We start from the raw sequence: 12,064 nt of genomic DNA, 5'->3' as shown, positions 1-12,064 counted from the left end.
ATTCCAGAATTACCTCTTTGGAAAAGATAGCAGAGGTAACAATAAACTCCAGAGAATCGCTTGCAACTGGAAAACTCACTGGTTACCTTGGAGGGGAACATTTATCAGAAACATTTCAGAGAACTTTTTTTTTTTTTTTTTTTTTTTTTTTAGAGGGAGTTTCACTGTTGTTGCCCGGGCTGGAGTGCAATGGCGCTATCTCGGCTCGCTGCAACCTCTGCCTCCTGGGTTCAAGTGATTCTCCTGTCTCAGCCTCCTGAGTAGCTGGGGTTACAGGCATGTGCCACAACGCCAGGATAATTTTTTATTTTTACCAGACACAGGTTTCTTCATGTTGGTCAGGCTGGTCTCAAACTCCTGACCTCAGGTGATCCGCCTGCCTAGGCCTCCCAAAGTGCTGGGATTACAGGCGTGAGCCACCACGCCCGGCCTTCAGAGAACATTAAGAGAAGAAATTTTTCAAAGAAAACAATTTTAGCATGCGTCCAAGAACCCAGAACAAATGATTCAAGTCTTCAGATTGAAGGGAACTCATGAGGATGCAATGGTACCAGAAAGAAAAATAGACCACGTAAGAAATAACGTTGTGAATTTTCAGAACATAGGAGATAAGCAAATGGTTCTAAATGTAATCCGAGAAAGAGAAAAAGAGATGATGTATTCGGAGTTGGGCAACAGCAGTATCAGATTTCTCAAAAGTAACAGTGCGGAGAAGATGACAGGCAAATACCACTTCAAAATTTGGATGGGAAATTATCTCTGCCTTAAAATTATATGAAAAGTCTTACTTTTTTTTTAACCTCTTCTCAAAAGCTACTGGAGAGATAGCTACCCCTGTCAGGCCTCTGAGCCCAAGCTAAGCCATCATATCCCCTGTGGCCTGCACGTACACATCTAGATGGCCGGTTCCTGCCTTAACTGATGACATTCCACCATAAAAGAAGTGAAAATGGCCTGTTCCTGCCTTAACTGATGACATTGTCTTCTGAAATTCCTTCTCCTGGCTCATCCTGGCTCAAAAGCTCCCCTACTGAGCACCTTGTGACCCCCACTCTGCCTGCCAGAGAATAACCTCCCTTTGTAATTTTCCTTTACCTACCCAAATCCTGTAAAACGGCCCCACCCCTATCTGCCTTTGCTGACTCTCTTTTCGGAATCAGCCCCCCTGCACCCAGGTGAAATGAACAGCTTTATTGCTCACACAAAGCCTGTTTGGTGGTCTCTTCACACGGACGCGCATGAAAACCCCCAAATTAAAAAATAAACACAGTCGGAAAGACATGGCAAAAGGAAGCCAAGAATTCAGCACAAGTGAGGAAGGAACAGAATTTTCAGGATAAAAGTTGTGTAGCAAGTCCAGTGGTCAATCATTTCACGTAAATCCTAAAGTTCTCTCTGGGAGATGTCTCTAGATAAAGGGAAATAATAAATTATATATGACATATTGAGAGGAATTTTATAATAAAGTCAAGCAATTTGGATGGAAGAAGTATTAATAGTTATAGAGAACACTAGGGCTATCAATTATCAACCCCAGGAAAAATAGTTTTACAAGAAGGAAAATATAATTATAGCACACTCTGTGAGCTGTGGCTAATTTTTTTCATGTAGCCAAAATAATGCAAATAGTAAACATTAAATTAACCAAAACATATGAAGCAATGATTTTCAGTGCATAGGATTCTGTGAGGAGTGAGATTAGGGAGAGCAGGGAAAATAATTTAAGGGCGATAGTCACTTTCTGTACAGGAAGTTAACAGATAATGTTTAAAATAGAAAAAAAATCATAGTACAATCATATTGTTGAGAAATACAGAGTTAAATGTCAGAAGACATAGCTAAAAATAATTTAAAGTATTATGATATTGTGTGCCATTTGCTAAGAAAGTCTTATCTCTGGATTTCAGAATTCATGCTAAAAATAATTTAAATTTTAAAATGTTCTACGGCAGTAATTTTAAGGTTAAGTTGATGCATAAACACGACTGCAGTTCTTCTACAATATGTCTGGTGGGGCCAAACCATTCTTTTTGCCCCATCCCCCTCACCACACCATCCCCTTGCAATTACACAAACACCAGTCTCATGTACGTAGCAAAGGAAAGGTGCCAGTCTCATATTTATCTCATGTCACCAATGTCAGCGCAATTTCTATGAGATTCTTAGGTCAGTTCTTTCAGAGTGTTCTTTCCTTCCCCAACTCTCCTGTTGAATTCCTGAAATTTGGAATAGGTATTCTTAGGAATTGTCCAAGCCATAGTTTTCCTAAAATGTTATCTGAACAGAAGTTTAAGATACATAAAATAACATATAAATAGCATTAGATTAGTAAATGCACATAAATGGGGAATTCTCACTCAAATTCCCACTTTTCCTCAATACCTCACTCACAGTACTTGGAAAGATGGCAACTTTTGTATTCATCCCATCAAATGCAGGTATCTTATTTTGTCCTTTGAGAATACATGTGATATATATATATGTGTGTGTATATATAAAGCAGTCCTTTGAGAATACATGTGTATATATATGTGTGTGTGTATACACACACATATATACACATATGTATACACATACATGCACACATAAATATGTATATGTAAACATACATACATGTATAAATGAACATGCTATTGACTTCTGGGTTGTGAGTGTGTGTGTATACACATATATATTGATATAAATAAATGAATGCATGATTGACTCTAGGATATTCTATTAAATATCCTGAATATTTAATGGAAGGGAAAATAAAGACATAACAGTACTGCCATTTTACTTTACTTACTTCTTCCTTAGATAGCTAGAATTACTTCTGGTTTCCCTTCGAGTTTTTCATCCTGATTAGCCATCCCATGTTAAATTTCTAGGTCATGTTCTCCTCCACTTACTGCTTTATACACATATACACACACACAGACACACACACACTTGTGTGTGTATATATGTATATACATACATATGTACATATGTATATATGTATATACATATATGTACATATATACATATGTGCGTATATACGTATATGTACATGTGTACATGCATATATATGTGCACATATACATATATGCACATATGTATATACATATATGTACACATATACATGTGCACATATACATATGCACATATATACATATATGTACACATACACATATATGTACACATACACTTATATGTACCTATGTACACACACATATACACATGTGTGCATATATGTACATGTATACATATACACATACATGTGCATATATGCGCATATATGTATGTATATGTACATATACGTGCATGTATGTACGTATATGTACATATGTGTATATACATATATACACACAGACACATACACACAAATATATGTGTGCATATGTATGTATATAAATATACACACACACATATATAAAACAGCTATCACACAGCATGTGCTTAGTCACTGTGGGAAGGAAGAGAAGATGTAAGGGAAACAATCTCATGTTAATTAAACGTAACTTACACTTTCTAAAATGCTCTCTTGGCATATGAACCAAGAAGAAGACACCTCTACATTTGGCCCATTTTGTTGCTATGTGGTGAGGGTCACCTTGGTAAGATGTGTATGTTGGAAACCTGAACATCCGGTAATGATATGAAATCTTACTGTATCTTAGCCTACTCTTGGGGAGTCACACTTGTACATCGTATGTGCCCCCAAAACAATTACTGAATTGAATTAGGCAACTAGAAAAGACAATCAACAACCTGGAAACAGACATGATCACCGGAGCACAACTTAATATAGTTCTTCAACTCATGTCAAAGTAAATCTTCATTACAAAGAGCATTTGTGGACGCCAGAATGAAACCCATTTTCTTAATGATTATGTCAAAGAACAAATTCCCTAGCAAACTAAATTGTGTGCATTTGGGCGCCTTCCCACTGCCACACAGCTCAGTGATAAATGAAGAGGAATGCTCTTTACGGCCAAACTGAATTGACATATGCTTAGGAGCAGCAAGAAAGCCCAGGGAAGATATTATGTTTCTTAATTCCTTTGTGTAAATACACAAATAGCAAAAACCATAAGAGCACATTTTAAAAAAGCATTTCTATGAGTCCAGTCCAGACAGCCAACTTTCAGTAAAAAACAATTAGTGTTTTTCCTTTAGAATATTCATGTTATCTAATCTAAATTAGACAAGACTAGAATTAGACTGTGGGCGGACAAACCTTTAATAACATGATGCAGGAATTTACCTCCATATGATTTCATGCAGATTCCCTTTCTTTAGTAGCAATATGTGTCTTAATCCCACACAAAATCATTATTCCTCTACTTTTACATACTTTGTTTAATGCTGGAATTTACTTGTTATACCTCATTATATGTTAGTGGGAAACATGAATCCCTGTTAAAATTTTTATTGGCAAATTGCTTAATGGAGATTAAAATATTATATATGAAGTAGCTTCCATGTCTTTAGGCTGTCTGGAAAGCATCAAAAACTTTACCAAATTAAAGAATAAGTCATCTATAATGAGCCAAGTAAGGGGAATAAGTAGTGTATCACTTTTTCCAAAAAACACATCCAACCTTCCATCAGTTTCAGTCTTTAGAAGAAAAACGAAGAAATAGGTACCCAACTGAAAAATATTATTTTATTGTTAACCTATTTTTAGGTATATCTGAGTTTTTACTCAACTTAAAACATTTTTTTTTTTTTCTCATTCTTAGCCCTCAGTGATTCAGGCAAATTTGAAAGTTAACTCTTTCAATCCACTAGAAGTCAGCTCATGAGAAAAGAGCGGGGTGTTGCAAAACTGCAAGCTGTTATTTCAGTGGTGCTCTATTTTTACGTTCAGGTTGCTGCTATTTAATGTCGCTTCCCGTAGTGTCTAATTTTCTTGCAGAGAGGAGACCAGATACTGGCAGTGTTTGACTTACCACCCACTTTATGGCTCAAGTCAGCCAGATTTGGAGATTCTGTTAACATTTTCTTTAGCAACCCACATGTAATTTGAGGAAACTGGGAATATTTTATGATATTTTCCTGATATCACTGAGATCTTTCTGGGGATATTGGTTTCTAGGTTTTTTTTTTTTTTTTTGAGACGGAGTCTCGGTCTGTCACCCAGGCTGGAGTGCAGTGGCACGATCTTGGCTCACTGCAAGCTCTGCCTCCCCGGTTCACGCCATTCTCTTGCTTCAGCCTCCTGGGTAGCTGGGACTACAGGTGCCCGCCACCAAACCCAGCTAATTTTTTTGTATTTTTAGTAGAGACGGGGTTTCACTGTGTTAGCTAGGATGATCTCGGTCTCCTGACCTTGTGATCTGTCCGCCTCGGCCTCCCAAAGTGTTGGGATTACAGGCGTGCGCCACCGCACCTGGCCGGATGTAGTAATTTCTAAGTATCTATGTTTTATTTGGATCTCCATGTGTTATTTTTTTTTAAAGTATGCAATCTTCTTAATTCTTCTTAATAGTAGTGTTTGATCCTATGCAGAATAATTTGGGCATTTACAAATACATTGTACCTTAGGTTAATTCTGCAAATAAATTCATTATCTTTTTTGCCATAATACATCCTTTCTGTAGAATCTCTTACAATAAAGAAAAGTATTGCCTTTCCTCTGAGCTTGTTTCACTTGAAATTTTTCATGTAACATGAAATAGCCTAGGATTAAAATTGATATTAAACGTGTGGCTGATCTTTTTATTATTAATGGCAAAGCAGTATGATTGAAATGTGGTTTGTCTTATTATGAAAAGATATTTTTATTCAACAAGGAACACGGATTATAATGTTTTATCATCATCATGGTGAGATGTGGTTTTCCTTTAAGTGGTCACTTTATTTTTAGCTTTGCTATCATTTCTAAGAACACTCCAACAGTAGACACAGTAATCACTAAGTGTAAATAACAGATATAGCTACATCAACACAGGTGCTCAGATAGCAAGTTGACAGTAGGGAATTACATCTTTAGTCATTCTATAAGCATAATTTTCACTGAAATCAGGAACGAGATGTCATTAGGAACTTAATTACTTCTGTTAGCTTGGTGTCCTACCTGGGGTCAATGTCTCTGCTATCAACTTTTGTCTTCCATACATTTCTATCATCTCATCTTAATTTTGTCATCTACCTATAAATGTTTGAGCTTATTTTTATCACCAAGTGTTTTTCTTAATACCTAAGAGATACTAAGTGCATTAGAAACTTGCAATGATAATTATACTAAAAAAAAAAATGCTTCAATTAATTAAGCACTTATTATGGGCCAAGTACTGTATTTGGTATGTTACTTAGAAGCTATCTCCTTTAGTAGTAATACAAATATTGTATGAAACAAATACCATTATTGCTCTAATTTGATAGTGAAGAACTTTGGCAGCACTGAGTAACTAGCTTAGTGTCAAATACATACTGGTGAGCAGGAATTCTCTCCCATTTTTGCGAGGATGTCTGTGAAATAACTTTTTTTTTTCCTGGTGATTAGGGTTAGTTGCCTAAATTCTGTGTACCTCAGTTTTCTCAGTTCTGTAATGGGAATAATGAAAAAACTGTTGATGGGAAAATGATGACTTAATAATAATGAGATTATAATATATGTAGAACACTTAGTCCATGGCACATTTCAAGCACTCACTAGATGTAAAGTGACTTGATCATGATGATGATAATGGTGATGGTGATGATGATGATGACTCCTTTAGCTTTCAACTGATATTAGCTGCAGAATCCAGGGCTGAGTATGAGCTTAAACTATCTCTTCTATGTCCATGATATTTCAATATAGATGAGTGATTAGAACATAATGTGAGTGAAACACTATTATTCTCTATTCTTTTTTTTTTTTTTTTCCTGAGGCGAAGTTTTGCCCTTGTCGCCCAATCTGGAGTGCAGTGGCGTGACTTCGGCTCACTGGAACCTCCGCCTCTCAGATTCAAGTGATCTCCTTCCCCAGCCTCCTGAGTAGCTGGGATTACAGGTGTCTGCTACCATGCCCAGCTAAAGTTTTTTGCATTTTCAGTAGAGATGGGGTTTCTCCATGTTGGTCAGGCTGGTCTGGAATTCTTGACCTCAGGTGATCTGACTGCCTCGGCCTCCCACATTCTTTCTTGATTAATTGACTTATGCCTTTTTAAACAAGGACTTGTTGATTACACTGTATGCAAAACAATTTGCACACATCAAATCTCATCTAATGCTCAACATGACCTGGCAATCGCCTGCTTTACTAATAAAAAGCAGAAACTCAAAGTAGTTACGGGGCAAGCATCAAATCACAGAGCGTCAAGTGGTAAAGAGGAAATCAGAGCCAGTTTTCTAACTTTGCCCATTATTTTTTTCAGTACACCACCCCATTTAAATTGTGGAAAATTCACTAGTGCTCTGTTCTCACTGGCCTCATGTAACTTTTAATTTCAAACCGTTTCTGGATGCCTATGCTTCCTTCTGGTGCTTAATGAACTTGAAATGTCATCTAATGAGAGTGTTGTTAACCTCTGGCCCCAGGCTCTGATGACTCTTTCCAACCTCTTATTTTCCTTCCCCTTTAGAAATTATTATTCTATTATTACAGGATGTCTGGAAAATAAGAAAGAAGTCCAACTCCTACACAATACCATTCCTCAACCCTGGTTTTCCTTTCTTTTTTTTTTTTTCCTTTGCTTTTCCTCCCATTCATTTCACAAACATTTATTGACAAATAAGTGTTGATATTGAGTATCTAAACTTGCTGTTTAATCTTCCTACTTCTTTTCTATCTCATTTCCATTAACAGGGCTGATTTTCTCTTTGAATTATTTGAATTGCATTGCTAAAACACTTTGTTATTTCAAGCTAATACAGAAACAACCTTTTCACACATACAATTGTCTTTTCCACCCATTTATCTCAATTAAGGAGCAAGTTCATATGCATGCTGTTTACATTATCTTTCAGCTTTTTTTTTTGGCATTTGAGTCACTGTTTAATCTTTTAAAGTTCATTTATATACTCTAATCCACTGAATCAAAATTAACAATCTTTTTTAACTGGGTCTCAAGATCCTAGTTTATTCATTATTATTCTGTTTAACTTTCTTAAAAATTAGCCCATTTATTTATCAAAACTCTATAAACTATCAGTTTAAAGCCAAAACAGAACCATAGAAGTAAACACTGTATTTCTGTATCACACCAAAGTCAATCAAGAGACATTCTTCTCTGTAACTCTGTTTGGTCCATCTTGTTTATGCAAGGGGCTTATCTTTCGTGTGGGGAAAGCAGGCCCAATATTCACACTACTTCCCTCAAACTTGAAAGTTTTCAGTGTTCCCTTGTCCTCTTCCAATTCTCTTGTGTAATTCTTGACATGTCTCTATTTTGATAATAAAATCCCTGATCTAGATCCTGGTCATTTGGAACTTTGCCACACTGTAATGGTTTTTAAAGAGTGATTCTCATTTTATCACACTGACATCACTCATTTTTCAAGAGGAAACAAATAAAATACAAACAAAAGACAAATTTCAAATGATCCATTTTTGACCTATTTTAAGCCTGTAAGACCTAAAACTCTATGAATAAGATTAAACCATCCCATAAGTATTTGTAGTGAGTTATATGGTATGGGTAGGTATAGACAGAGACAGAAAAATTCTTTTTTTTAAATATTATAGTGTCCTTATGAAGAAAATGAAGTGGTGTGCTCTCTTTTACTAGGCGTTCTAGGAATCATGCAGTCAGCTATAAGAGCCACCACTTTACTGCACTTATTTCTCATTCCAATAATGTAGAGTGTGGTGACAGTGAAAGGAAGTGTTGAATAGCGTCTCTTTTAAGTAGTAATAACATCAGGAAACTCAATCTGGTCATGAAAATGGAAAAAAAAAGCATCATGACACATTCTCTCTAAAGAAATGGCAGCTACTAGAAATGGAATGTGTTACGTTTATGAGAAAGGGTCTTGTCTGAGAAGGTATGCTGCTTCATCGCACACAGCAACAAATATTGTCATATATGAAGCATGATGCAGATGAAATAGCCAATGCTCCCATTTTATACCACATTGGTCAGACATTTATTTATATAGTGTAAAAATTCTGCATTCTACAATTAAATGACTTTGTAGAAGGCTTAGAGTAGACAAACAAATCAATTAAGGGATTGCAAACATGCTGGAGAAATGTAGACGTATTTTTTATATGTCAACTTAGGCTTTTTATATATTTAGTGAAAAAACCCACATAGAACTTGAAATAAGCTACAGCAACAATGATTTAGGCTAGATAGAAGAAAGGATGTCTGGGGGGGTTTGCTGTAAAATTGCCTCTGAAAGTCATTGGTTGGGATAGTTTCATTATGATCATCTGAGTACAAGGATATAAATTAGAAAAGCTCTTTTCTAGCCCTATTTTTAAAGAAACACCATATTAAAATTAATACAATTATTAGCGTATGGATTTATTTTCTTGACATAAACATTGAATGTAATAAAATAGTCATAAAGCAAGTTACTACTGTAAAGTGTTTATTGAAGGCACACTAATTTGATTTTTTTTAAAGTTATGATTTTTTTCCCACATAAGTAACACTGGTGACAGTTTTACCCTTTTTTTCTTTTTTAAATAAGAGGAACTCCAAATTTCTGTCTGCAAAGCACCCTCCTACTGGACATGTTCATACTTCATTATGTGTAATTATTATGGGAGGGCAGGATGATGGGATAAAAAGGTATCTGAATTATGAAACAGGGCACTGTGGTTCTGCTTTCATCTCTTCTACTAGCTAGAGGTGTGACCTTGGACAGGTCGCTTTTAAATCCCATTTCTCAGCTTCTTGTAGACAACCTCAAGACATTGTTAGAGGATACAATCTCTTAGGTTCTTTCCTTCCCTGAAATTCCATTTGGAGATTTTAATTAAATCATAATTTATATAAGTCAGTATTTTATCTTTCACATATATAAAAAGTAGATTCTTTTTGTCATATTTAAGAAGTTTTAACACAAATTGTCAGTGAATAGTTAAAATTTATCAATATAAGTTATTCTAGCATAAAATTTGAGAACAGCTAATACAGCAGATGATCACCTTGTACTATATAAAAACTTATAATGAAAAGTTACTTCATTTCTTATGATCCAACTGTCAAAATAGCTCTCCATCTTTCACTTAGTATATTTTGTGTTCATCTAATAGATTTGAAAATGTACATGAATATTCCTTCCCTTTATGTACCATTTTATTTCTATAAAATGACGAATTTTATTATAAATATTCAGAAATATAACGGTATCTTATGCATTATAAGTCCACACTTTTTCGGTCATTACTAAACTTCTTTTCTAATATATTGTACATTTAAACATTTAAGATTACCTTAAAGAGACTACCGTCAGGTGGAAATATAATTTTACGATTACATAAAGTAAGGACACAAACAGTTTCCATATGTCTGGAGTGATTTCTGGCTACCTGAAAAGAGTTATAATGAGTGTCAGTGTCATTGAGATTGACTTCAGTTATTCAAAATATTACACAAAATCTGACCTGAGCAAGCAGTGAATCCACGAAAATTAATATAAACTAAATTCGATTCTGACATTTAAATTTCCAAAACTCAGATTAAATACTATGTAGGGCAGAAATAATTCCTGAAATTTCACGTGTTTACTTTTTTTTTCTAAATGAAACTTTTAAGCTGTACAGGAGAAGCTTGACATATGGTTGAAACTGGCTTGGGTAAAATAATAAGAAATTCAATCTTCGTAGTTTTAAATGAGACACAAAGTACTCTTTGGAGACTGATTATTAAGCAAAAGTCACTCGGGTGCTTTCTACTATCCCTGATGGCAAAGGAAGGTAGGGGAGGAATTCATTTACACCTCACACTGATGTGTGGGAAAATGTATTTGTTTCACGTTATGCCAAGAAATAGGAAAACTGATCTGACAGCTCAATTAATAAGTAAGCTAAATGTAAAAAGAGATTAAAAATAAAATCTTACTTCATGGAGGAAAAGAGTTAAATCTATATGGAACCTGTTTCAGAACTGACAGTTTGCTGAAACGAATTGACTCACAATTTTCTACTTATCAAGCATTTTCCACTTCTGATTTTATGGCTTTGCTCTAAAACCTAGGAAGTCACCAACTCAGTGCAAGATGCTAACATTTATCTCAATCTTTCTGCCTCTTCAAAGACTGCCTCAAAGCATAAAGATAGTCCATAGCGTCTTACCTAGACAACGAGGAGCTGAAACGCCAAGGCATGACACTGCTCAGCACTCAGGCTGGGAAAGAAGTCCGTCCCCGTTAGTTTCTCCAAAATCTAAGTTCCCATTTCGTGGTTGAGATCATGGCTCTATTCTGAGCAGTTTCACGCAGCTTGTGATTCTAACAAAAACACCCTCTGCAGCTGGAGGGAGCCTTAGCTAAGGCAGGATACTGTCAAGGCATTCCTAGTGACTTCTGTCTACTAAATTCAGGCTGAGGTTTTGCAAAAGGGGCCTCTACAACCAGGCCCAGATTGCCTGGAAAGTATTTCCTGCCTCTGAGGAGTGTGCATGCGAGAAAGGCTGTAGGAAGAGAGGGGAGGAGGGGAGAGCCCAGCCGCCTGGGCGTTTTAGGAGTTCTGATTTTACACAGAACTCAAGTGAGTTTTGTCAAAGCTCTTGAGGTGATTAGCTGGAGAGTCATAAAGTCCTAGAGCTTTTTCTATCCCACACTGCTTATGAAAAAGAAAGAAAGAAAGAAAGAAAACATAGTTCTCTCTCTATCCACAACCTTTCCACTATATTAAATGTATATGCACAGCTTAATCAAAATGCCTGTGCTTGCTCTCGTTTCAAAAGATCTTTTAAGAGAGCAAGAAGAATTTGGCCTTAATACCATAATTCTTCTGAATGGTAAAACCTTTTCTGAACATGACTTAAAATTGGAAATGCTGCAGCTTTTCACTCTGTCCCTGAGACCATCTGTGAGTAAAATCCCAAGCATCCAGTTAATAGAACGATTTCTTCCAGATCTCTCTGATCACAAGCATCCTTCACAGAATTAAAATAGTTTGTGTTATGGCAAATGCAGCAGCGCATTACCTCTAGTC

The 12,064-nt window shown here is 35.9% G+C and overlaps 1 protein-coding gene across 3 annotated transcripts in view; it reads right to left on the bottom strand.

Annotated features, from left to right (window-relative positions):
- DLC1 (DLC1 Rho GTPase activating protein) overlaps positions 1 to 12,064 on the bottom strand; it is a 523,594-nt gene that overhangs the window by 421,000 nt on the left and 90,530 nt on the right. Inside the window, exon 1 of one of the 3 annotated variants that reach the window (XM_058441994.1) lies at positions 11,201 to 11,450. The exons of 1 other annotated variant lie outside the window; for it this stretch is intronic. The gene's annotated coding sequence lies outside the window, so the exon portion shown is untranslated. Of the gene's footprint in view, positions 1 to 11,200; positions 11,451 to 12,064 lie in introns of those variants that run through there. One more of the 3 variants, XM_032162429.2, reaches the window with a different exon arrangement.

This window comes from Hylobates moloch, unplaced genomic scaffold (genome assembly GCF_009828535.3).
Source record: "Hylobates moloch isolate HMO894 unplaced genomic scaffold, HMol_V3 SCAFFOLD_8, whole genome shotgun sequence".
NCBI classification, from domain to species: Eukaryota; Metazoa; Chordata; class Mammalia; order Primates; family Hylobatidae; genus Hylobates; species Hylobates moloch.
This window is presented reverse-complemented; position numbering and strand designations above follow the sequence as displayed.